The sequence below is a fragment of the Mastomys coucha genome, unplaced genomic scaffold (genome assembly GCF_008632895.1).
Source record: "Mastomys coucha isolate ucsf_1 unplaced genomic scaffold, UCSF_Mcou_1 pScaffold22, whole genome shotgun sequence".
NCBI lineage: Eukaryota > Metazoa > Chordata > Mammalia > Rodentia > Muridae > Mastomys > Mastomys coucha.
In genome coordinates this window covers 259,486,361-259,512,184 of record NW_022196905.1, presented here as the reverse complement: position 1 = coordinate 259,512,184, position 25,824 = coordinate 259,486,361, and positions in this window count along the sequence as shown.

Sequence of the window (25,824 nt, the reverse complement as noted above, 5' to 3'; positions counted from 1 at the left end):
TCGGTTTCACAGAGCAGAGCAGGAACCTCCTGGCCCTTTATATAGCCCAGAGCTTCCCACCGGGCAGCACCCTCTCTGTGTAGCTAGAGCCTCTTGCACCCACTGTGGCCTCTGGTGGATTGCAGTGGTCTCCAGGTGAGAACAGCAAAAGAGCAAGCGGGAGCTCTGAGAAGGACGACTCCTCTCTGTTTCACCCGCAGCCCCAGGGCTGTGGCCCTCTCCTGTGTGACATTTTTATCTTACCCTCTGCCCTCACATGCCTTTGCTAAAGATGGCTGCTTATCACTTCTATGTTTCCAGCCAGCAGGAAGGAGGACTGCCTAGAAGGAAGGGCGGGGACTCCAGTCACCTCTTTACTGCATTTAGGGGATAAGATGACCAAATTCTTTTTTTTTTTTTTTTTTTTTTTTAGTTTTTTGAGACAAGGTTTCTCTGTGTAGCCCTGGCTGTCCTGGAACTCACTCTGTAGACCAGACTGGCCTTGAACTCAGAAATCCGCCTGCCTCTGCCTCCCCAGGGCTGGGATTAAAGGCGTGGACCACCACCGCCCGGCAAGATGACCAAATTCTTACCTTAATCTTATTAGCTGTAAAATATGACCTCAGTGCCAGGCAGTGGTGGCACATACCTTTAATCCCAACACTTGGGAGGCAGAGGCAGGCGGATTTCTGAGTTCGAGGCCAGCCTGGTCTACAGAGTGAGTTCCAAGACAACCAGGGCTATACAGAGAAACCCTGTCTTGAAAAAGACAAATAATAATAATAATAATAATAATAATAATAATAATAATAATAATAATAAAATAAAATAAAAAATGACCTCAGCTACCAGCAAGGGTAGCTGATGGGAGGCTTGACTGGCTTTGACTTCTGAGTGTCAAATACCTGGATCCAGGGGCTGCTCCTGTGTTCCTATGTGTCCCTAGTGTTCACGACAGAGAGCCAGGACTGTAGGAGGGTTTTTGTGACAGGACAAATGTGTGCCAATGCAGCAGAGGGACTGACACAGTCCTAACTAGAACTCACTGCCCAGTCTTGTGATGTGTGATGGGTCGGGTATAGGAGTCCATATATTACCATGAAGACATGAGGTCTACAGAGAGATAGCTTGTCCTCCCCAGAAGCCAAGAGCCCTCTCCTTTTTTCCTGGGTCATTTCATGATCCCACCCCTCCAACACCAGGCTAGCTCTTGCAGAGAATGTCCCAGTCACCCTACCCCACAGTCTTCATTCATTGACTCCGGTCACTGGGGCCAGGTTACCTTTGCAGACAGCTGTGAGGAGGATCATCCTTTATAATCTGATCAGCAATGGATTCCCTAAACATCGGCAGATGGGAGGCCCACTCACTTGTTATGGGGAAAGTGAGAAGAAAACTGGGGTTCCATAACCTCGTGGGGGACAGACATACTCCTGAATGCTCAGCCAGACCAAGAACTGAGGAGGTGGTCAGGAACCACCCACACAGTTCCCCCAAACAGCAGCAGAGCTGCCGCTCCTAGAGTTCCGCTTGGGGCAAAGGATTCCCATCCTCACATCGCCTTCTATCCTGGCAAAAATGCGACAATTGGCCCCATCTTCCCCCTCTGTCCTGAGCAGAGGTAATGGGGAGAAATCTGAGTTCTAGGACAGACTTACAAGCTCCTCCGTCCCACTTCTAGTTTGACACAGGAAACCGAGGCCCAGATGGCGAAGTGAGTTCCTCAGAGGTGCGGGAGAACTGGGACTACACCCAACCCTCTGACTTCACATCAGATTCCCAGGAAGGCTCACCCAGAATGAGCACACGGGTCTCAGAAGTTCATTGTCCTGTCTGCGGGCATTTTACTTCCCAGCTCTGTTAGTTCTGTCACCATCTGCAGCAGAGGACCCGATTCAGGGTGTTGGGGGGTATCATTTCCTCAAGGGATGGGGCACTGAGGTGCCTGTGGCTTCTTAGAAAAGAAGCCTCCTGATCCAGGATTCCCAACCTTGGCACACTGTCTGCTCTGGTCCGGGGGGCCTCTCCAGCCCTGGATGTCTGAGGCTCTGTTTCCACCCATGACAGTGCCCTGGGGCTCTCTCTCCAGCTTACTTCAGCATAAAGTTACCAAGGAAACTCTGCCAGGAACAGAAACTTCAAGGCTCAAAGAACTGGGTGACCTCAAGAAATTAAGAGACAGCTGGACAGAGGACATTCATGAGCCTGGGTTCCAACTGGAGTGGATATCTGGAAACGGGCTGACTTCTTCTCTGTGTCTGCAACCCAAGAGCGTGGCTCTGAAACTCCAAGTCAGAGGCCAGGATTGTGGCTCAGATAGTACAGTGCCTAGCACACAAGAAGCCCTGGGTGGAACCAGCTGTGATGGTGCATGCCAGTAATCCTAGCACTGGGGAGGTAGAGGCAGGAGGAGCATAAATTTAAGGGTATCTTGGGTTACATAGTGAACTTGGGGCTAGCCTGAGTTATACCAGACCCTTTTCTTAATAAAATCTCAACTCCAGTGAAAAGCCTGTTCTGAGCCTCTGCATCTTACCCTCATTCCTCCTCAAGAATGGGGTGCTATCTAGCCACCTTTGCCTGCCTTCCCTTTGGGGGTAGGTGGGTTACCCAGAGACCCTGCCATGGAGCAGAGGGAAGGGGGTTCACAAACTTGGTCCTTGCTAACTGTCCCTCCTGCCTGCCTGCCTGCCTGCCTGCCTGGCCTGATAACCTGGCTGCATTTGGAAATAAATGACACATTTTCCTTACATCTGCTCCAAATTTTCGTTTCAGAAATTAGAGCGCTCAGTTCTATGGTATTACGCGGCACTCCACTGGCCTGGGAGTGCGGAGCTGATTGGATGTCCCACCCAAAGGAGAGGCAGTTCAAGCTCTTTCCAGGAAATTGAGTGGAACACCCAAACTGACATCCAATATTAAAGATTATATTTGTGGAGTTGTTCGGGAGAGTTCCCCGGCATCCGACATCTGGGAGAGAGACTCGTAAGCGGGGAAACTGAATGCCTTGTTGGAATGAGACTTCATCAGAGCTGGGAAATTAGATCATCACTGTGCATGGGGTGGGGTGGGCTTCGTAGAAAGGTAGGGCTATTAAAATATGATTAGCCGAACCATATTTTGTCTCAAAGATGTCATACATCATTAAAATTGAAAAGACTTTGATGCCAGTACCCCTGGCAAGGGCTGTGCCCCGTCAGCAGAATGGACCCCAGAACATTCTCTGCAAATACGAAGGATCATCAAGAAGGGCAGGACCTAGAAAACCATAGCTGTACCTCTAAATCCAAGCCCCACCACTCATGAGCCTCAAGTGTGCTATGCATCAGGCCAGGCAGATTCAAGAAGTGGGACACGGGGCAGGGTCACCTGCAGAATGCACTTGAGGGCTAAGGGTGCAGCCTGGTGGTGGCAGAGTGCCTTCCCAGCGTGGGTGAGTCCCTGAGTTCTGTCTCCAGCAACGTAAAACAAACGAAAGTGTTTCTGAAATCTGGGTGGTCAAGAGAAATGGTATTTTAGGGTAGGGACAAAAATTGAAAATGCTAAACCATTATTTGCTGTGAGTGGCTAGCCTACTTTTTTTTTTTTTTTAATAAATAAAGTTTTATTAAGCTAAGGACCAGGGTTGAGGAGGTTTCTGTAATCCTATAACACTGATGCATCCACAGCTTCCCCACCATGGGCACAGCTGGCCTCAGAAGCTTCTTTTTCTTTGGTGGTAGAAGATGTGGTTCTATGGGTGGGATGTGGGGTTGGCACCTCTTGGTCAGGATCTCTAGGCATCAGGCGAGAAGTTCCACTATGGACCAAAGTGACCCATGTTTCAGGAGAGAGGCCAGGCACCTGTGCTTAAGCATCTGGGCATGAGCATCCTGGGTGTGGACAGCTGTGAGGACTGCTGGCAGCAGGGAGAATAAAAACCGCCAAAGGCAGCTCTTGGCTCCCTCCTGAGCACAGGCATGAACCCTGTGGGCTGTGTCACTCAGCAGCTGGATTTAGGGGACCCCAAACATCTCCACCCTAGAGCTGACACGGGAGCCCGTATAACTTGAGTGGGTCCTTCGAGACCTGGAGTGGCCTAAGATGACCCTGAAGGGTGAGGTGGGTATCCCTGACATGGTGAGAAGCAACCACAGCCCCATCCAGGCTGGAGTTGCCTGGTTGGTTTGAATTCCCTATGTTGCTCAGGCTGGCCTTGAACGATATAACTTTGTATCCTCCCGTTTCAGCCTCTTCGAGCTGCTGGGTTGACAGGCCTGCTGCCCTTGGCTTAGAGAAGCTCTCTGAAAGAGCTTTGACTGTTGGGAGGAGGGGCCCAACAAGATTAAGTTAGTATGGACATGCCACAGGGAGCCCACGGCTCTCTAAGATAGCAGGTATGGAACTCAGAGCTTCATACACACTAAACGAGGTCTCTGGCTCCAACCTCCGTTCCCTGGAACCCATTACTTTGCATGCCAATTAAAAATAACTATAAATAATGGTATCAATTCCTGGCCACATTCCATATTTACTGAACAGGAAGTGTTGACAGTGGGGAGCTCATTTTTGACCCTTCTCGTGTGGCCCCGACAACCATGAACAGAGCCACAGAAATGGCTCTCTGACTAGGATACCTCAATAATACCTGGGAGGGGCTGGTTTGTAAGTAGATGCTCCTGGGTCCCCCTGTGGTCTAAACTCCTGGGACATACTTGGGCAGTACTAACTCCCAGGTGCTCCTAGCGTGAGGCTGGAACACAGAAAGAACCACCATCTTCCTCAGAATCCATTCATACCCTTCTCATTAGAAGAGGAAGGGGAGTGGAGGGCTGGGTGGCTGTGCCTCCCCGCTCCCCCCCCCCCAGGGGCACATTAGAAAGTGCCGAGGTTGGAGTGTCATCAAGGGAAGCTGTAGCTGGGGACATGGGATGAGTGACTATGTAAGGCTGGTTTTGCCTCCAACCACTGAGGGCTGGAAACGGCCCAGTCATAACAGACTTGACCTGCTGCCTGCCACTGATACAGACCCGAAAATGGCCCAAGAGACCCATAAACTGAACTCCCAGCCCCTGCCTGCCCCTGGTTTGGCTTGGTGGAGGCTGGCATTACTACCATGGTGGGGAGGAGTTGTGGTGACTCATGACCCTCCCTCCCAGAGCTTCCCCTTGATGCTTTTGAATGTTGCCTCTGAAGTTGCTGCAGAGCCTCCTGGAATGGCCAGAGCTCTTGGGCATGATGAGGCCACTCCCACGGTTGTCCCCAAACCCCTACACCCACCCTGGAATCTTGGCTCCAAGTTTGTGGGAAATTTGAGGTCAATGGGTCATTAAAGGGGACTCTTGGACTGGTATAGGATTTGGTTCAGAGTGTGTGCTTGGCTCAGTGGTAGCTGAAGGAGGAGGAGAAACTGAGTCACTGGGAAAATCCAGGCCAATAAATGTGGCATATGACTTCTCAGATTCAGCCTCCATCCTCTAATGACCTTGGAGAAACATACTGTAAATGCCCAATGCTCTTGAGGAGCCTCAGTTCGCCCATCTGTGACATGGGAAGAATACCTACAGTGTCTTATGAAGTTTTAAAACATGAACTGAATTCAGACCGGCAGAGTAAACCATCTTACCAAGGCACAGGGACAGCAAGTAGCACACCTGCTGGGAATTTGCTGTCCCCTCCCTCTGTCCATCTCCCAGACCATATTTATTCTTTATGTTTATTTTATTTTTTACCCATTGACTTGGTGTAGCGTGGTTATGCTACTGGGTGCCCTTTATGTAGTCTCTACAACCTTACTATATAACTTTTACTTATTCTTTGAGAATGTTACACATGTATACAATGTATTTTGATCATACCCATCTCCCCTTGCCTCCTCCAGATGTCCCCAGGCTCCCCTCATGTCCCTTTCCCGACTTTATTTATTTTAAACCGACAGGGTTCAGATAGTGCTGCCCAGGTGTGCGTGGGTGTGGGGTCACCAGAGCACAGGCACCCTACCAGTGCTCACACCTCAAGGAAGAGTCACTCTCCCTCCTCCAGCTGCCATCAGCTGTCAAAACTCCTGATCTAGGGGCAGAGCATCAGGAGCCCCGCCCCTCCCCATCTGTGCTGGAATGCTGTCTGTCTTGATCCTGTGCTCGGTACCCCCAGCTGCTGGGAGTGCAGTAGCCATGTCCTGTCCAGAGGACAGCATTTCACAGCCCTGCTCCATCTTCTGGCTCTTACTACTCTTGCCATGTCCCTTTCTATGATGTTCCCGGGACCTCTTGCAGAGAGATGGTTGATATAGATGTCTTGTCTATGGCTGAGCACCCACTGTTACATTTTCTTAATTCTCTGACCAGTTCCGAGTCTCTGCATTAACTACTGCTTCTTGCAAAAAGACATTTCCCCGACCAAGGTTGAAAGCAGCACTAATCTCTGGGTAGAAACAGAAATATTTACAAGGCATTTTGGTGACATGTCAATTAAGCAAAACAATGCTAGTAGTTTCTACCTAGTGCATATGACCTCCTGAGTTGTGAGTCTTTAACCAGATTTACAGGACCAGGCATGAATTCCCTCACATTAACCAGGTCTCAGCTCCAAGTATCAAGTGGTTGCTTACTCCTATAACAATCAAGCCACTATTACCCAGTAGATACTCTTGATATTGTTTTACCAGTAGATGCTCTTGACTGACAAATCCCGACTGGTGCACGTGGGCTCCACTCCTGGGTTAGACCATGGATTGTCTCTTCTGTCCCAGCTGGCTCTCAAAGCAGTTTTTGTTGTCATTTACTTGGTGGTTACGGATCTTGAGCATAAACAGTATTCACTGGGCATTTGCACTTCTCCTTCTGAGAACTTGCTGTTCAGGCCCATGCTCTGTTTCTGACTGGCTCACAAATTTGTTGATTTAAAGAGGTTTCCAGCTTCATTTTGGAAGCCTAATCCATTTAATGTCTCTGCTTTGGGTTTCAATAATGTGTTTTCAGCACCACACCCCAGCCCTAAGCTGTGTAATATGCTGAGGACCCAGAGTCTGTCTAGTAATTTTTGGCTGGATAAAGAAAGAGCAGCCTGCATAGGAACACGTGGTCGGCTAAGACTGATTCTTCCACCCATCCATTTCTTCTCCATCAGCCCAACTACTGTCTCTAATCTGTGCATTTCCCATCTGCTTATCTGCTGTCAACCATTATATACCCATCCATCAGCCCATCCATCCACTCGCTTGCCAGCCCACCCATCCTCTCACCCATGTGTCTGTCTGTCTGTCTACATATTCTCTGTATCTCTACCATTCATCCACCTACCTTCTACTAACCCTCCACCAATGCTCCACCCACCCACTCTGTCTACTCTCCACCCATCCACTCACACATTCATTCATCACTAAGCATCCATCCATGTGTCTGTGCACACATCTATCTATCTGTGCATACAGCTGTCTGTCCAGCCCTTTGAGCACACACCCATCTTCTCGTGCACACATCCATGTGCCATTATGAGCAGACACCAGCCACTTCTCATTTCAGCTCTCTTAGGCAGCTACTGCCATTACAACTTGTACTGGCTGGTTCTTTGTGTCAACTTGACACAAGCTGGAATTACACAGAGAAAGGAGCCTCCTTTGAGGAAATGCCTCCATGAGATCCAGCTGTAAGGCATTTTCTCAATTAGTGATCAAGGGAGGAGAGCCAGGCCCATAGTGGGTGATGCCATCCCTGGGTTGGTAGTCCTGGGTTCTATAAGAAAGCAAACTGAGCAAGCCAGGGGAAGCAAGCCAGTAAGTAACATCCCTCCATGGCCTCCACATCAGCTCCTGCCTCCAAGTTCCTGTCTTGTATGAGTTCCTGTCCTGACTTCCTTTGGTGATAAACAACAATGTGGAAGTTTAAGCTGAATAAACCCTTTCCTCCCCACCTTGTTTCTTGGTCATGATGTTTTGTGCAGGAGTAGAAGCCCTGAGTAATACACTCCTTCTTTGGACATGTTGGGAAACTCAGGCACAGAGTCACAAATCTCCAATCATCAGTGCTCGTAGCTGACCTCAGGCTTGTAGACTTCCCAGCTCCAGTGCCTAGGGCTAGCGCCTTGGAGCAACAAATGCTTAGGGCTGGGGTGGGTGAGGTCAACATTTGTTTCAAGGCTAGACCTTCCTAGCCATACTGGATTTTTTTTTCCTCAAAGAGCTGGAATTTGACTTGAAGTATCCCACAGAGCCCATCTATATATGGAATCTGGGAAAGTCAGCTTTGACACTGGATTCAAGGAGTTTAAAAAAGGAGTATGCACTATACATCAGAATTTTGTACACTCACATCTGGAAACAAACCCACATTTTTTGTATTGCTCAAGCATTGTGTAGGAGGATGAGAAAGACCCAGGTCATTCAAGCCCCAGGGTCCCCAGGGCAAGGGACCAGCTGCCCAGGAAGTAAATCTGGGTGATTCTGGAAGGTGCCTAGTAAAGTTGGTGTGGCACCATAGTAGGAGACATCCTTATCCATTGTGTCTAAGATAACGGAAGGTAGAGAAAGCCACGATGCTCTTCCTCCTCCCTCCATTCCTCCTCCTTTTCTTCTCTTCCTCTTTTTCTTTCAAGAGGTGATCCTGCAGTAAGATTAAGACTAAACCCAGAGTTTACCATTACCATCCCCGCATGCACCATCATTATCACCACCATGTGACCATAATTATCTTCATCATCATTGCCATCATCTCCATCACCATCAGCATCATCACAGTCATCATCACCCTATCCTACATCTTGATCTGCAGGCAGCAGAAGTAAATGTCACCTCAGGCCTGGCTTAAACAGCTGAAACCTCAAATCCCACTCCCACAGTGGCACACTTTGTCCAATAAGGCTACACCTCCTAATAGTGCCACTTCCTATGGGCCGAGCATATTCAAACATATGAGTCTATGGGGCCAAACCTATTCAAACCACCACATTCTACTCCCTGGCCCCCATAGCCTTGTGTCCATAAAATAATGGAGAAATGCATTCGATCCAACTCCAGAACTCCCCATAGTCTATAACAGCCTCAGCTCTATCTAAAAGTTCAAAGTTCCCTCTCCTCCCCTTCTTGCCCCCCACCGGCTGCAACACTCAGGAGAGTGGACCCTGCACCTCACCTAGAACATTCAAGCTGGCCCTGATAGTGGGGGTTGTGGGAGAGCCATCCCCAAAGGTGTGAGCATGGGGGACAGGGAGCTGTCCTGACTACTTGTCTGCCATGAGGTGGCATTGATGTGGGCCATCCCTGCTATCCTGCCCATCGACACCTGTAGCAGACTGAAGTGCTGGTCCCTGGGTCATGAGAGTGGGAGAGCCAGCCCCACCCCACCTCTGCAGCAGCAGTCCTGAGAGTGGGTGCTTCACTCCTCCCTACCCCTTACACAGCAGAGCTAGCTCTGGTGGCATGGGTGAACCAACCCTAAGGGCATGAGGGAGCAGGAGAGCTGGCCCTACCCCTTGCTGGCTGCGACATTGGGTGAGCTAGCCCAAGGAGGGGCTGGAGAGGTCACCCTGGAGGTGATGGTGCAGGAGAGCAGGTAAGCTGACCAACTCAGCTGCCACCCAGGTCCAGATCCAGGGCTCTGAGCTGGCCCACCACAACAGCTATCACGTCTGTGCACTGCTGGAGCACATGAAAGGGCTGGACCTGCAGATCCAAACCTGTGGGATCTCCAGGATACGGGACAACAGCAGGACGTCCGAGAGGAGTCCCAGTGAGGATCCAGTATTGACAGTGTAGCAGAAGCAAGAGGAATCAAACTAGACAATGACTCGTTGCAATGTTTGGAAGTAAAGAAGTGTGGACAAAAGGACATACCGTGAGACACACTACAGCTTCCATGATGAGGCAGTTTTTATGTTTATTTATTTTTAAAATTTTATTTTGTTTTTGTTTTGGGGGAGGTCGCAAGGTAGAGGGTAGGTATGAAAGAACAGAGAGGAATAGGATTGGGGTTCATGATGCGAAACTCACAAAGAATCAATTAAAAGGTTTTTTGTTTTATTTTTAAAGTTCAAAGTCTCTTCTGAGATTCATGGCACTCTTTTAACTGCAATCCCCTATAAAACCGAAATAAAAAAGCAGATCACATACTTCCAACCTACAATGGCATGGGATATACATACACAGGATATACATACACAGGATATACATATACAGGATACACATACACAGGATATACATACATAGGATATACATACACAGGATATACATATACAGGATACACATACACAGGATATACATACACAGGATATACATACACAAGATATACATACACAGGATATACATACACAGGATATACATATACAGGATATACATATACAGGATACACATACACAGGATATACATACACAGGATATACATACACAGGATACACATACACAGGATATACATACACAGGATATACATACACAGGATATACATGACAGTTCTAAATGGGATCAAAGGGAGTACAGTGAGGAGAGACTGGAGCCAAAGCAAGACCAATAACCAGGAATACTGGACAAAGCAAGACTGAAAACCATCTGGGCAAACTCTACACTCTGCATCTCCACGCCTGATGTCAAAGCTCTCTTTAGATCTCCAACTTCTTTCAGTTTTGTTGACTGCGCACACTTCTTTCTCTAACTGATTCTATGCCCTTTTAGCAGCTCTCCTTGGCAAGTATCCCACATCTCTGGCATCTCCAACATCTTGGGGTCTCCAGGGCAATCCAGGCATCACCTTCACAGCTTCACACAATGGCTTCTTTAGGCCCCAGCCCAGTGACACCCCTGCCACACACCTGGCCTAAGGCTTTCTTTAGCTGTAGAAAGAGATTCCACAACCACTTCTATCCTTCACTCAAACCAGAACCACATGGCCGAAGCTGCCAAGTTCTGCTTCTTGCTGGGGCTGGGACATGGGCCCCTTGTTCAATCCCATCTTCATTAGCTTTCTGGTTTGGATGGTTTTGTTCACTGCCCAAGGTTGGCTGCCTTCTCTGTAGACCAGGCTGGCCTCAAAATTAGAGATCAAACTTCCTCTGTCTCCAGAGGGCTGGGCCAAAAGGTGTTGCACCACCACATCTGCATATAAGCTATTCTTTAGTTCCTTTTCACAGGTTGGAAGCTTGGCTGGGTGGGGTCTTGCCCTGAGGTCATCACCCCCCTTTTATTCCATTAAACATCAGGCTTTTCTTTAGCCTGCTTATCTCCTTGAACACAGAGCTTAGCTCCATCCACTTACCAGTGCCCCCTTCTCCCTAAACTGTACATTTTGTATTTTTATGCTCAGCCTGTCCCTTTTCATTATAGATCCGCATAAGAGTGAACACTAAAAACCACAGGACAGAGTCAATACTAGGCTGTTTCGAAATTTCCTCTGCCCAAGCGACAAATCCAAAACTCTTCAATTTAGCCTCAGGCAGACTTCTCAGACAAGACCAAGAAGCAACCACAGTCTTGGTCAAAATATCACAAGAATGATCTGAAACCTCTTGAGCTAGACACCCCCTTCCCTTGGTTCATAGTTCAAATCACCCTCAGCACCACTGCCTTCCAGGCTCCTACTAGGATGATCCACTAAGCTCCACTTAAAGCATTTCACCATATTCCTCCAAACAAAAGCCTACCAGGCTTCTCACAGCCATACCCCACTTCTGGTACCAACTTCTGTCTTAGGATTTCTGCTGCTGTGAACAGATACCATGATTATGGCAACTCTTATAAACAAAAAAACATTTAATTGGGGCTGGCTTATAGGTTCAGAGGTTTAGCCCATTATCATCATGACAGGAAGCATGGCATTATATAGGCAGACACAGGGCTAGAGAGGGAGCTGAGAGTTCTACATCTTGATCTGCAGGCAACAGACATAAATGTCGCTTCAGGCCTCTCTTGAGCATCTGAGACTTCAAAGCCTACCCTCACAGTGACACAGTTCCTCCAACAAGGCCACGCCTACTTCAACAAGACCACACCCACTCCAACATGGCCACACCCACTCCCACAAAGCCACACCCACTCCCACAAGGCCACACCTACTCCAACAAGGCCACATCTTCTAATGGTGCTACCCACTGTGGTCCATGCATTTAAGTACATGAATCCATGTATGTCATTCCTATCCAAACCACCACACCATCGAAAATGAACTAAGAACAGATATGACCATAGAAACTCTGACTTGGCATATGGGATCCATCACACTATTGGTTGGGGACCTGTTGGCTCAAGATGCTTCACTCACCCCAAGCAGCCTCTGCCCTGACTGTGCTCCCCAAATTCTCTTCATGATCTTGACCACCAAACTATTCTCCATGTTTGAGTCTTCTCTCAGGGCCTCATTCCCACCAAAGCCTACTGTCCACGCATGAGCTCTGGGCCAGCACTATTTTTTCTGAGCACTCACAAGGCACACTGAGCCACATCCACCTGTCCCCTGCTTCAGCCAGAGTCCATGGGAAGCCTCAGAACATGCTTTCTGACCACACTCTGACAATGTCCACAATGTGCAAGGAGAGCAGGTAGGGAGGGAGCCCTCTGTTCTGGGGTTGATGTAGCTAGTGCATGAAAAACTGGTCCAATCTCCTTTTATATTTTCTTCCAATCTTAAACCTCAGGGTTGGGCCCAACAGACCTTGGTCAAAGCCTCAGATTGCAGAGTTGGTGACTCTTCAGTGGCACAAGATAGTGTCACAGAACACAGATGGCTCAGTCAGTATAGTGCTTGTCATGAAAGGGGGAAGGCCTGAGTTCCATCCCAAGAATCTAAGTATGATAGCTCATAACTGTAACCCCAGCTCTGAGAGAGAGGGAGGAAGAAGGGAGAGAGGAGGGGAAAGAGGGGGGGAGAAAGAGAGAAGGAGGGAGAGAAAGCAGAAGAGAGAGAGGAAGGGAAGGAGGGAGAGAGAACACAAGAGCAAGAGAGAGGGAGGAAAGGAGGGAGGAAGAGACAGACAGACAGACAGACAGACAGACAGAAGACAGAAGACAGAAGACAGAAGACAGGACAATCCCTGGGGCTTGATGGCCATTCAGCCTAGCCTACTCACTGAGCTTCAGGCCAATGAGAGACTCTTACTCAAATAACAGAAATAAGGTGAACAGTAAAAAATGACTGGCCGTCTCACACACAAACACATGTGTACATACATGTACTTGAATATAAATGTGCACCGCCTGTGCATGTGCTCTCTCTCTCTCTCTCTCTCTCTCTCTCTCTCTCACACACACACACACACACACACACACACATGCACGCACGCATGCACACAAGCAAGCAAACAAGAGAACATAGACAGGTAGTGCCCTGTCCACGTCCCTGACATTTCAGGAGATCTGGGTGACACCCACGTTAATTCCATTGCTTTCCCAGATGAGTCTGCTACTGTCTATTTGGGATCCCATCAACAGGGCATTCCTGTGTGTTAGCAGAAAGTATGCCTAACCATGGGCCTCTGGTCAATATGACAGCTTACATTTCCAAATGGGGACTACTTGAGACCCTTACTAAGCCTCGGCATTTACCTGGGTGATATCAGCTGCTGCCATCTATCTACCTTGTACCATCTTGGATGGGGATCCAGCTGCAGCCACACAAGAGCCCACAGAGCAGAGGCTATCTCAAGTCTGTGTGAGCTACCTGTGGGCACTCCACGTGCCATATGAAGGTCTTATGGGGCTCCATTAGCTGGTGTGCAGCCGAGTCCTTGTTTCTCAGAACAAAACTCTCCGGCCCCTCCTTCTGAGTTCCCAGCTCCGTTTCTGTCCTGCTGAAAGATGGCCTTTCCATGAGCAAGCTTCTGCTCACCACAGCCTCTTCAGTAACTTCCTGTGCCCCTCCCCCTGGCCTCTTTTGGCGACCCAGTGGGAATGGTTGCCAAGACAGGGTCCTCGGTGTGACTTAAGAGACCCTGTTACCCCTCCCCTTGTCAGGTCCTGGGCGGCCAGGTGGAGAGAGTGAGTACCAGGATGTCTGCAGCTGGGGTGGGATGGAGGGGCAAAGGGGCAGGAGAGACTCATGAATAATCGGCCGACCTTTCCTCGGTGTGTTTGGGTGAGCCTAAGCCTGTTTACAGTGAACCGCAGGGTGATTTTTCATCCTTCCAAATGGAACCAGGGTTATGTAAGCATTGAGACCTCGCCCGGGGAACACCTGCTCCAAGGGGCCCAACGGAGGGGGCCCAGGAGAGACGGTGCCCCTTGGTTGACTCATGATCAAGTTCATGATGAGGAGGCTGCTCTTCAGCCAGGAAGTGGTTGGGAAGGGCAATGACTCTTCCTGGGGGGTGAGGGGGGTTTGGATGGGGCTGCTGTGAAGGGGCCAGGATCCCTGCACCCTCTCCTGAGTCAGACACAGGTCAAAATCAGAATTCAGCATTTGGTGCTAGAGGCGGATGTTTGCCAGCAGTGCGTGGATTCATGCGTGCGTGCGTGGGCGCGTGGGTGGGCACATGGGTGCGTGCGTGGGTGCATATGCTTCTGCATGGAGGCCTTGCTCCTAACACAGTGCCTTCCCATCCTGCTGGTCTTGTAACCTCAAACTGAGCCAAAACAAAGCCCTCCTTAAGTTGCTTTGTATTCAGTCAGGAATGGAGCCACCCATATCGGGACATGTCTTCCTTCATCAGTTATGTCTCCTTGGAAACACCCTTAAAGACATGATGTGTCTCTCTGATGATTGTAAACCACTTCAAGTCTACAGAGAAGATGAACCATCACCCTGAGATAACCCAGTGACAGCCTAGCCTGCCACCAGCCTCCAGTTCTACTGCATCCATCCTCAGGCTTCCTTGGGAACATCACAAACCCCACAAAATGGTCCAACAAGGCCCATTTTGCAGGCCACAGACCAGCAGGTTTTCTATGCACCTCCTGGTGCTTGCTTAGAGTGGGCGTCTCCTCACAGAGCCACAGGATGGTAGAGAACTCCAGGTTGTGGCCTGTGTGTGAGAATGGCTCTGATTTTAATTGCCCAAGGGCCACCAGGTACCACTTGGTTTCCTGTCCACCTGGCCTGTGCCTCTCTGGGGACCTGGGCATCGAGAGCTTATTATCCCTTCTGTTGACAGCAGGACTGATCTGTGTGTCTGTCTCCCTGTCAGGCTGATGGGCAGGCTGCTGGCAGCCCGACTGTCTGTCCTCTCTGCCATTTTTAAAAAAATAGTGGGACTCCCTTCACACCCCCTAGGTTCTACAGTACATGTGAGAAGAAAGTTGACCGACTGTCCAGTTTCAGGTTCCCTGGCAAGGAAGTAGGGTTTCATGAGTGCCCTGCCTCCAGGATGGATGACTGCATCCTAGGGCAGCTGATGGGTGAGGGACTGACTGCTCCGGATACTTTTAGGAAAGTGCCCTAAGCTGGAGTTTAGACAGTATCCATTAGACACGGACACCTTCCTGCTATGATTCAAGGTGACGATGGGGACAACCCACTCTACAGATGCCTGAGGAATGGAGGGACAGACAGTTATACCTGTGTCTCCTCCTCCCTCCATCCAGATCAGCTTCTCATTCCCCATGGCCTAATGGCAGCTCTCTGAGACCTCTATGCAGTTCTCTGGCATAGTCTCCTCTTTGCCCTGCATCACCTGTGTATGTGGGGCTGGTGACTAAGTTGCCATTGTGTCAGGAAAAGCCCATGAGAGAACACAGAGTGCAAGTCAGGAAGGAGACAGGTCCCTTAGATGTGTTGTGGAGCAGAGCAACTGGGCCCAAAGGCCTATCTCTTGTTATGACACAGAGAGAAGGTTCTAGACCACCAAAGCCACTGTTTCATGGGAACTTTCTGTCACCTATACTGCCCCTTATTCATAGTGTGCTAGGTTTCCATTATCACCTGGTGGTTAGTCCAGTCTTCACTTTAAAGAGGGCTTAGGATTTTAACTCCTTGCCCAAGGCTGCTCAGCTGGGAGCCAGGCCTGACCCGAGTCTCCCTGTCATGGTGGGTTTGGTATTAATGCTATCCCCACCCACTCTTGTCCCTCTCCTTCACCCTGCTGGCCCGGCTTGCAATGCTTCTCTGTTGTGGTGGCAGAGAGGGTCGTGGTGGTGGTGGTGGTAGAGGAGAATAAGATGGAGGAGGAAGTGAAGGAGGAAGAGGAGGATAAGGAAAAGAAGGAAGAGGAGGAAAAGAAGGAGGAAGAAGTAGAGGAGGAAGAGGAAGAAGAGGAGGAGGTGCTGGTGAGGGAGGACATGGAGGAGAAGGTGGAGGAAGAGCAAGAGAAGGAGGAGGGGGAGAAGTAGGAAAAAGAGGAGGAGGAGGAGGTAGAGGAAGTGGAGGAGGTGGAAGAGGAAGAAGAGGAGGTGGAAGAGGAGGAGGAAGAGGAGGAGGAGATGGAGAAGGAAGATGAGGAGGAGAAGGAGGAGGAAGAAGAGGAGGAGATGGAAAGGAAGATGAGGAGGAGAAGGAGGAGGAAGAAGAGGAGGAGATGGAAAGGAAGATGAGGAGGCGAAGGAGGAGGAAGAGGAAGAGGAGGAGGAGGAAGAGAAGGAGGAGAAGAAGGAAGAGGAAGAAGAGGAAGAGGAGGAGGAGGAGGAGGAAGTGGAGGAGGTGGAAGAGGAAGAGGAAGAGGTGGAAGAGGAGGAGGAAGAGGAGGAGGAGGAGCAGGCAGTGGTAGTGCTGTGTCATGGCCAGGAGCTCACACTAGGGAACCTTGACAGACTGGGATGGGTAAGAGGCTGGAACATCTGTCTGGAACAAATCAGAGTGAATGTCAGTCAACCCGATGGGTCAAGTGTTTGTAGTCGTTCTCTGTTTGCCTGACATTGAGCTTTCATGTCCCTCTGAGTTAGTTACCCCATTGCTCCGCAGCTCCTTCAGGGATCTGTACAGATGGTCCTCTCTGGGACACTTTCCTGATTTGCCCACCCGGCTCCTGCTGTGTGCTACTCAGGGAGCCTGGCCCCAGCTGCCCACTGAGGCTCACCTGAGTGAGAGAAACTCTTCTCTCACAGATGCATATGGGAAAACTAGCCCTGGCATCAGCTGTCTGCGGTGGAGGAGGCTGTGCAGGAAGCCAGGGCTGCAGAGTCAGCTCTCCCAGTCAACTGGAAAAAGAGAAACGTCTGTGGAACTTTCTAGAATCAAGTCCTGCTGTCTGGAGCCCCTCAGCTGTGAATGCACACTGACCCTACAGGGGAAGGAAGGCTGATGGGTGTAGGAGGCTTGAACCACTGTGTCTCTTGCCTCTGGGTGCTTTTGTCACTGGCCCTGTCCCCTCTGCCAACTCTGCAAGTTCTAACGCCCCACACAGCCCTGAACTGCAGGCCTTGTCTGCCCAGCTGAAGCCATGGGAGCCTGAGTCACCTCTGCCTGCCTGTTCAGAAGGCCACTAGGAAGTACAACCCCATCCTGTAACGTGGGCCTCAGCGGCCCACAGGAGTCCCTGCGTGCTCCTGGACGACCATCCCAGGTGCGTCTGTGGCTGGCTCAGCTGCATCTGGGGTCAGAACCCTCCTGATCCAATCCTACCCTTCAGCAGGTCATGCTCCCCCTCCTTCTCTGTTGAGGGTGTGGTTTCTGGACTCCCAACTTTCTCCAAGAGACTAGATCTTAAGCTGTGCTGAGAGGAGAGGCTGCAGCTTGTATCTATGAGGCAACCTGTCTAGATGAGGGGAAAGGCCCAGTGAGGACGGTGGTGCAGAAAGTCTCATAGCACAGAAAGCCTGATGCTTTCTGACAGATTTGGGGAAAGGATGGCTGGCAAGCCAACGTGATGGCAGAGAAGCACTTAATCCACTTGAAGCCGTGGTCAGAGCTGATACCCAGCCCCTCGTAGGAGCTTTGCCTGCTCCTAAGAAAATACAAAAATGATTTAAAAAAAAAAAAAAAAACACAAGACCACATCCACCCACCCCTGTCTTGTCCTTGCTCCAGACACCTCCTCTTTGTGACCAGCATTAGGACTCTGCTCTCCCTAGAAACACTGTAAGCATTTATAAAGAAATATATGTCTGATGATTCATCTTTGCTGTCAGCCTGATAGGATTTCATTCACCTGAGAAACAGACCTCGAGGTCTGGGTGAGAGTGTTGCCACAGAGGCTTCTCTGGGGAGGCTTGACCGGCCCCAAGTGTGACTGGCACCATCTTCTAGGCCACTGCCCAGATTTACACGCCCCCCCCCAAGAAAAAAGCAAGCTGAGCACCAGCCACCATCTCTTTAATGGTGTCGAGCCAACAAGCAGCCTCCCTTTCCTCTCAGCGACTAGAACACCAAGTGACACCGTTGCTTTTGATAACCCGAGTATGGGTTCTCAGACCTTGGAAAGTAGCACCCTGGAAGAGTGTTGTGGAGTCAGGCTGTGGGGTAAGGGACTCAGCAGACCTCAGTGGACCACTCCGGTGTGATCTTGGAAGACAAGAATGCTTTGAGAAACGTGTCTGATGCAGTTGCTGAGGGGAGTGAGGACTGAGCTAGAGGCCTTTCAGGATGGCAAAGAACCCGGCTACATTCCGCCTGCATCCTCAAAGTTGATCAAGCCTGAATTTAGAGAGCGATGAGATGCCTCCTTCGGCGCAGGAAATTTCAAGACAGGAGGGCATCCAGAGTGTGGTGTGGTTACTGCTCACTGCCCTCGGCCGACAGTCTGGTGAGAGACAGAACAGAAAGACAAAAGGAAAAACCACTAACAAACAGATACAAGCATGTGAACAGGAAAGACTGTCTAGGCAGGAAGAGTGAGCAAACTCCACGTCTCAGGCAAGGCAGTGTGGAGAAAGTAGCAGTAATTGTTAAAGATGCTAATGCCAATAAGGAGAAGCCTCCAGCTCTTCCGAGGGACAGCAGATGACATGCCCTGAGGATGCTGGAGATGCCAGAATGCCAGAGCAGTGGACATCCATCACGGAAAGCTGAAGTCACCAAGTGGAACTGGCCTATGCTACAGGTAGGTGGGGCAACTCAGAGGGTTGGATAGATGAGGAGTCCATCTAGAGCCCCAGGTGCAGGGCACGGAACAGCAGGACTTGGAGTTTGCCCTAGTCTGTTTTGCTCTGGTCTGGTCTTTCCCTACTATGCCCCCATTCCTCGCAGGATGGGGTGATTGCTCTGTGCCGCTATTTACTGGAAGAGTCTAACTTGTTTTTTTTTTATCTCATAGGGCCTCACTGCTAAGAGATGACTGTGAATATGAGAAGAAATTTTGGAATATTAAAATGTTGAAACAGTTAAGACTGCAAACTCTTACAACTGGACTGACTGTATCTTACATTAGGAAGTGAGGTAGGCCTGTGAGAGTCAGGTACGGAGTTCTGAGTTTTAAAATGGTTGGATCTAGGCCTCAAGTTGTCGATGAGTGGGTTTGAAGTGTCTAATCTCCACTGTCGGCTGGATTTAGAATCACATAGAAGACACAAACCTCTGGGTGTGTCTACAAGAATGTTTCCTGAGAAGGTTAATCAAAGTAGGAAGATCCATCCCTAATATGACTAACCCAGTCCCCTGAGCTGAAGTCCCAGACCAACTAAAAACAGGAAAGTTGAGACAAGCACCCAGGTCTGTCTGCTTGGTGTGTGTGTGCATGTGTGCATGTGTGTGCATGTATGTATGTGTCCATGTGTGCGAGCATGTGCACATGTGAGTGTGTGCACGTGTGTGTGAGCGCATGTATGTGCACATGAATGTGTGTGTGTGTTCATATGTGTGTGTTTATGTGTGCACATGTGTGTGCATGATGAGCATGTGTGCTTATGTGCATATGTGCATGCCAAGGACAACCTTGGCGGTGTCATACACATGATTTCTTACCATGTATATGTGTATCTATCTATATGTACTGTAACACATGTATGGAGGTTGGAGGACAATTTTATTGAGTTGGTTCTCTCCAAGAGAATTCAATGCCCATGCTGCTGGGGATTGGCCTCAGTTGCCTTTACCTGCATAGCCACTTCATTCACCTGATGTTTTATTTTTAAAAGACAGTTTCTCTTATCAGACTGGAAGTAGGCTAGCAAACCCCAGAGATTCACCTGTCTCTGCCTCCCCAGAACTAGAACATAAGCATCAGATGCCGCCTCAGCTTGGTTAGGTACTAGGGATAGGACTAGGACCCTTGTGTTTGCAAAGCCTTGATCATTCATATCTCCAGCCCCTCCCTCTGCCTCTCCCTCCTTCTCTTCTTCCCTTCCTCCATCTCTTCCTCCCTCCCTTCCTCCCTCCCTGTTCTTCTTCCCTTCCCTCTTCCCTCCCTCTCATCCTCCTTCCCTCTCACCTTCCCTCCCTCTCTTTCTCCCTCTCTTCCTCCCTCCTTTTCTCCCTCTGTCCCTCCCTTTCACCCTCCCTCCCTCTCACCCTCTCACCCTCCTTCCCTCCCTCCTTCCTCACCATTATTGTGGCACTGGGGTTGAACTGAGCCCAGGCCTTGCTGCTGAGCTCCATCCGCCTTCACCCTTTCCCAGATGCTCGCACACTGATGCAGGCAGGCAGCTGTGATGCTCTCTCTGTGGCTGTATATCCAGCTCCTTTTCGTTCTTTGAATGGAATCTCCTGCAGTTTTGGGCTGCTGGCATCACTTACCGGCCGACATCTAGATAAACATCACGGCAGCGAACATCTCATCGGCAAGTGCACACACATCCTTAATTATTTCCTCTCTGTAATCCCTAACCTTGGGCAAGCCAAGTTGCTGTTTATTCAAAGTTGGTAGATATCACTACATAGACTTCCAGAAAAGCCCTTTGAACAAATCTATACTTTGAAGAGCAGGGTTGAGGGTAGGCGGGGTTTTGAAAAGACTTTCTGAATTAAGACGCCAGTATTGCAGAGGCTGTTTGGCCACTAAGACTCAGATGATATTCCAAGTTGGAATATTCTGCTTACTTTAGGAAGCTGAGCCAGCACTCCACTGCCCCTTCAAAAGAAGGAAAAGGGAGGCTGGAGGAAAAGATGGCGAAGCTGATTTCTGTGCAGACCTCTCAGGAAAGCCTCTCCTCCGGCAGCAGTTTGCTACAAGTTTGGGCTTCCAAAGTGCATGGGGTGAGAAGAAAGTTTCCAAGTCACTGCTCTGAGTCAGTTACATTTGAGACAGAAGAGCTGTCTCAAATCGAGAAGATAACTTTATACAGGATAGTCAAGTGACAGGCCATGAACTCAGAACACTAATTACTCAGAGCAAGGCAGGCAAAGGAATCATCCAGTCAGGAACCTCGGATAACTGAGACCCAGGTCCACCATTGGTTATACCCTCTCTGACACTCATTTGTGGCCTCAGACTCTGTGGGCCAATCTTGTGGATGACCAAGATTGAGAAACAATGTGGTATGTGGAAGGAACATGGCTCTGCTACAGTACTGAGATCTGTGTAGCCAAGCTTCCCATGTAGATTCTGATACCAGTACCATGGGACCCTGAGCATGAGAGGGAAGCGGGCACAAGAAGCACAGGTGTTTGTAAATCGTACTAGGTGATGATTTTTCTCAAGCAAGAAATGGATGGGATTTAGAAAGAAATGATTTGTGGGCCAGAAAGATGCTTGAGAGCCAGGGTTTGGTTCCCAGCACCCTGTGTCAGGTGACTCGCAACCACCTGTAATTTTAGCTCCAGGGAATCCATCTGGCTCCTGCTAGCCCCAGTTATCTAGAATTTTCTTTCCAGATGAGGTATCTGAGTTAGGGATTCCATTGCTGTGAACAGACACCACAACCAAGGCAACTCTTATAAGGACAACATTTAATTGGAGCTGGCTTACAGGTTCTGAGGCTCAGTCCATCATCATCAAGGCAGGAACATGGCAGCATCCAGGCAGGCATGGTGAAGGCAGAGCTGGGAGTTCTACCTCTAGTTCTGAAGGCTGCTAGGAGAAGACTGGCTTTCAGGCAGCTAGGATGAGGGTCTTAAAGCCCACTCCCACGGTGACACACCTACTCCAACAAGGCCACACCTCCAGATAGTACCACTTCACATGAGGAAATCCTAACTCTTAGACAAGCTGAGACCATACAAGCTCAGTCTCCCTAGTAGATCCAGTAGGAATGAAGGCCATTGGCTAGCTGATTGGGGCCACAGGGCCTGCAGGTGGGGCGCCAAGGCAGATGGATGGGTTTCGCTCCTCTGAAGACCCCAGCTGGGGTGGCCCCAGTCATGTGGGACAGGAAGACAGCCTTTTCCTGCTACGCCCACCCTCGAGAGCTCAGGAACGTTCTCACACAGCTGTGTCACACTAGGCAGAACTATGAAAGGGTTATTAACGTTTGCTATTTCATAGATTTCTTTTTAGACCATAAAACAGACCACGAAGAGCAGCACGGCCTGTTCTCTGTAATTGGCCAGCGTTCCCCAAGCAGCCGTTTGGCCACCTTGACATTCAATGTTTTCTTGACCCTCGCCCCTTTTCTCACCCGAGGAGTGTCTCCTACAGGTCTCTCCCCAGGATGAAAAAACAATAAAACTAAATATGTAACAGCCAAGGCCTGAGGTTAATGTCTTTAACAAGATAATGTTACTTAGGGGAGCCGTAAAGCAGGTCTGTGAAATCCCGTCCTCGCTGCAGAGGCCACGTTAAGAAACCATGTGCGGCCCTGGCCAGCCCTGCGCTGCTCCCTCTGTGTCTGGCTTGTTTTGATCACGTGTCAGACTGACCCTTTAATACTGTCATTCAAAGTGGCCGCTCATAGGGGGGGTTGTGGGGGGATGGGGGGGAATGATGTGGTGTGGACGCCTCCCAGAATAAATAGGGTCCTGCTCCCATGAGGCTGGTCTTTCCCAATGTGAGCATGAGGCATGATGGATCTCTAAGACTGGAAGAGACTGACAACTGGAGTACTCAGCTCAGTGAACAGATGTAGCCATCCCATGCAAACATCTGGTCCCCACGGAGTGGGAAGGTTGGTGGGGGCATTCAGGGTTCAGTTTGGATTTTGGCATCAGATAAACACAGGCTCACACCCCATTGGTCATTCCCACTTACCTCTGACGAGCCATCCCTTGAAGTTGTACATTCCACATCGGCACGGAGGCTCCGATGCTGGCCACAAAACCCCAGGGAAGGACAGCTGTAATAAATCCCAGTGGTGTGCAAGACCTGGCTATGGTGGATTCTCCCTGCCAAAGGCATCCTATCCTGCATCAAAGATGCAGGCTATTAACCTCACCTAATGCTGGGAGATGCAAACAGAAGCCACAGCAAGGGCCAGGAAGATGGCTCAGCAGGTACACAGGTAAACGCTTGCCACACAGGTCTGAGGAATAGCGTTTGGATCCAAAGCTCCCACGTAAGAGCTGTAAAAGGTGTGGTAGTCTGCCTGTAATCCCAGTACTTAAGGGGTGGAGTCGGGGTATCCTCAGGGTGGGCTGAATATCTGAATCAGTGAACCACAGGTCAAGTAGAGGATCTTGCTTCATAATATCGACCTTTGACCTCTACACACAAGTACACACATGCACCCACACACTGCAAAGACACATATCCATGAAGAAATCAAAGGGAAGAGACCACAATAAGAAAAAGTCACACACCCCATGGGACTACTAAAATGATGGATATTGGTGATAGTGCCCACGTGAGCAAGGACGTAGAGCAAGACTCAGTCATGGTACCCATGCTGCCATGGAAACAGCAGAGAGGACTCTGTGCCAGTCTCAGCACTGGGCTCTTCTGGGTGCAGCTGAGACCAGAAGGACTAGTCAACCTTGAAAGGAGGGAGAGGATGGTGTGGGCCATGCTGGGAACTCTCCTACCTCCATTAAGACCCTGGGTCTTACTGAAACAGGTCCTAGTCAGTCACCACCTGCTTTTAAAATGATCCCTGGCTCATCACTCACTTCCAAGTCCCGCCTTACATGTCCGCTTAGAAAAATCACATCCCCTTGTTCTATGGGCTACGTGTGTGAACATACATGTGCCACAAGCCACAAGTGGATGCCAGAGAGCCAACTGCATGAGTTGGTTCTCTTTCCACCCTGTAGGTTCAATCCCTCTAGGGGATGTAACTCGGGTTCCAGGCCTGGCTGTAAATCAGAGAGCTTTACCAACTCTTCTGCCCATCCGTGCTCACTTCTGTTGCCAAAATTTAAAAAGTATTAAAAGAAAAAAAAAAAGAGTAGTTAATTGATTTTAGAATAACAGAACCATTAATGGTGGGATGCTTCAAACCTCTGGCAAACACAAGGTAGTCCCCCCAAAATCTTCCAAGGTTGGCACCCCTATTCTTCACCCAGAGTCTTTTTGGAGCATTTTGAGTTTTTTGCTGGCTCTTTCAGATGTCTGGTACCTGAGATGTGGAAAGGAATTTTAGAGGAAGCCTTTGATTATAGCAGAGCCTTTCTAGTTTTAAAGTCATCAACTCTGTGAAACAACTGAGCTTAAAGGCACACTGCAAATGCCCAGCCAGGGGCTGGCCCACATCTTCCTCTGTGTATGAAGGGCACACCTTTGTTCAAAGTGAGGAAGAGCCCGAGGAAGCTCACAGATGAAGCAGGTGCTGTCTCAGAGTGAAGGCTGTCTGGTGACTGCTTCTGTCCTTGCTTCTCAGCTACAGCTCTGTTCCCAGGTCTGACCCTGCCAGCAGCCTGTGATGTCGCCACAGACTTGGAGTCTACAGGGCCCCACTTTCTTTAATCAATGTGACAAGTGTTTTTATGACACAAGGGGAAAAGAAGATTATGACATTGGATATCAAGAGGAGGAGGCACTGGGTTCTCAGACCTGTTCAAATGTGATTGGTGTAAGCTTTGGGGATACCTGGAGAATCTGCCACGTGATGACAAGCTCAGGCCCCTCCTTCCAAGGAGGCACTTGCTCCCCGTTTCTTCATGCTCAGCCAGCCACCCCTACAGGGCATCTGCTTTGCCCCTGGTCTTCAAGTTGCCAACTCTGCTCTAGGAAGGCCACCTCCCACTGCCACACCCTGTAATGCTGTGCTGTGACAGATCCCGATGTGCACTCAGACCCCAGTGGAGGGTGCACTGGAAAGGGGCTTTCTCCACATACCTGGCCTCTAAGTCCCTAGGATGTACTGCCACATGTAGGTATCCATTCTGGGTGACAAAGAAGGTCAAAGGTGGCACGGAACAGCCATGACACAATGTGATTATGAGCCTTGATAGGCTCAGTTGTCCTAAGGAGGGTGGAAACATAACCTGCTGTGGCAACCATGGGACCCAGAGAGGATGCTAGCATGCACCCACGAACCCTTTCCCATAAATAAGATGTTGCATCCCAACCCTTGGTGGGTGATTTTATTCAGCAATGAGGTCTTTACAGAGGCTCAAATTAAAGGAGGTTGCAGTGGCTTAAATGAGAATGTCCCTGTCATCTTAGGTGTTTGGTCCCCAGTTGGCGGTGCTGTTTGGGAAAGTTAGAGTGGCACAGTTTGCTGGAGGAAGTATGCCTCTGCGCCAGGCTTCGAGAGTATAGAGCTTCACCCCAATTCCAGTTTGCTTTCTTGGCCTCATTCTTACATCTGAAAGTGTGTGCCTTCAGCTTTCTGCTCCAGTTGCCAGGCCTGTGATGGACTCCTAGCCCCATGGGACCATGAGCTCAAATAAACAGTTCCTTCTCTCCATTCTACCCGTCATGACAGCATCAGCAAAGTAACCAATCAGAGGCTTCGAGGGCGGGCTGGACTCCAGAGTGACAGAAGCAGAAATGGCAAGGGGGAAAACACCAAGCAGGGATGACTGGCACGGGCTGGGTGGATGGATCTGCAAGACACAGAGCCCTGAGCCAAGAGCAGACAGGATGTGAGGAGGGGCCCAGAACTGGTTCTTCCTCCTACTCCAAGGGTGAACCAGCTCAGTGGACATTTCTCTATCAGATGTTTAGTCTCCAGATCTTTGAGAGAATAAAATTCTATTGCATAAGTCTTCTGGGAGTTGGGGCTGCCGTAGGAGTGGTATTCTGGTCCAGCATTCTCAGCAAACGAACACAG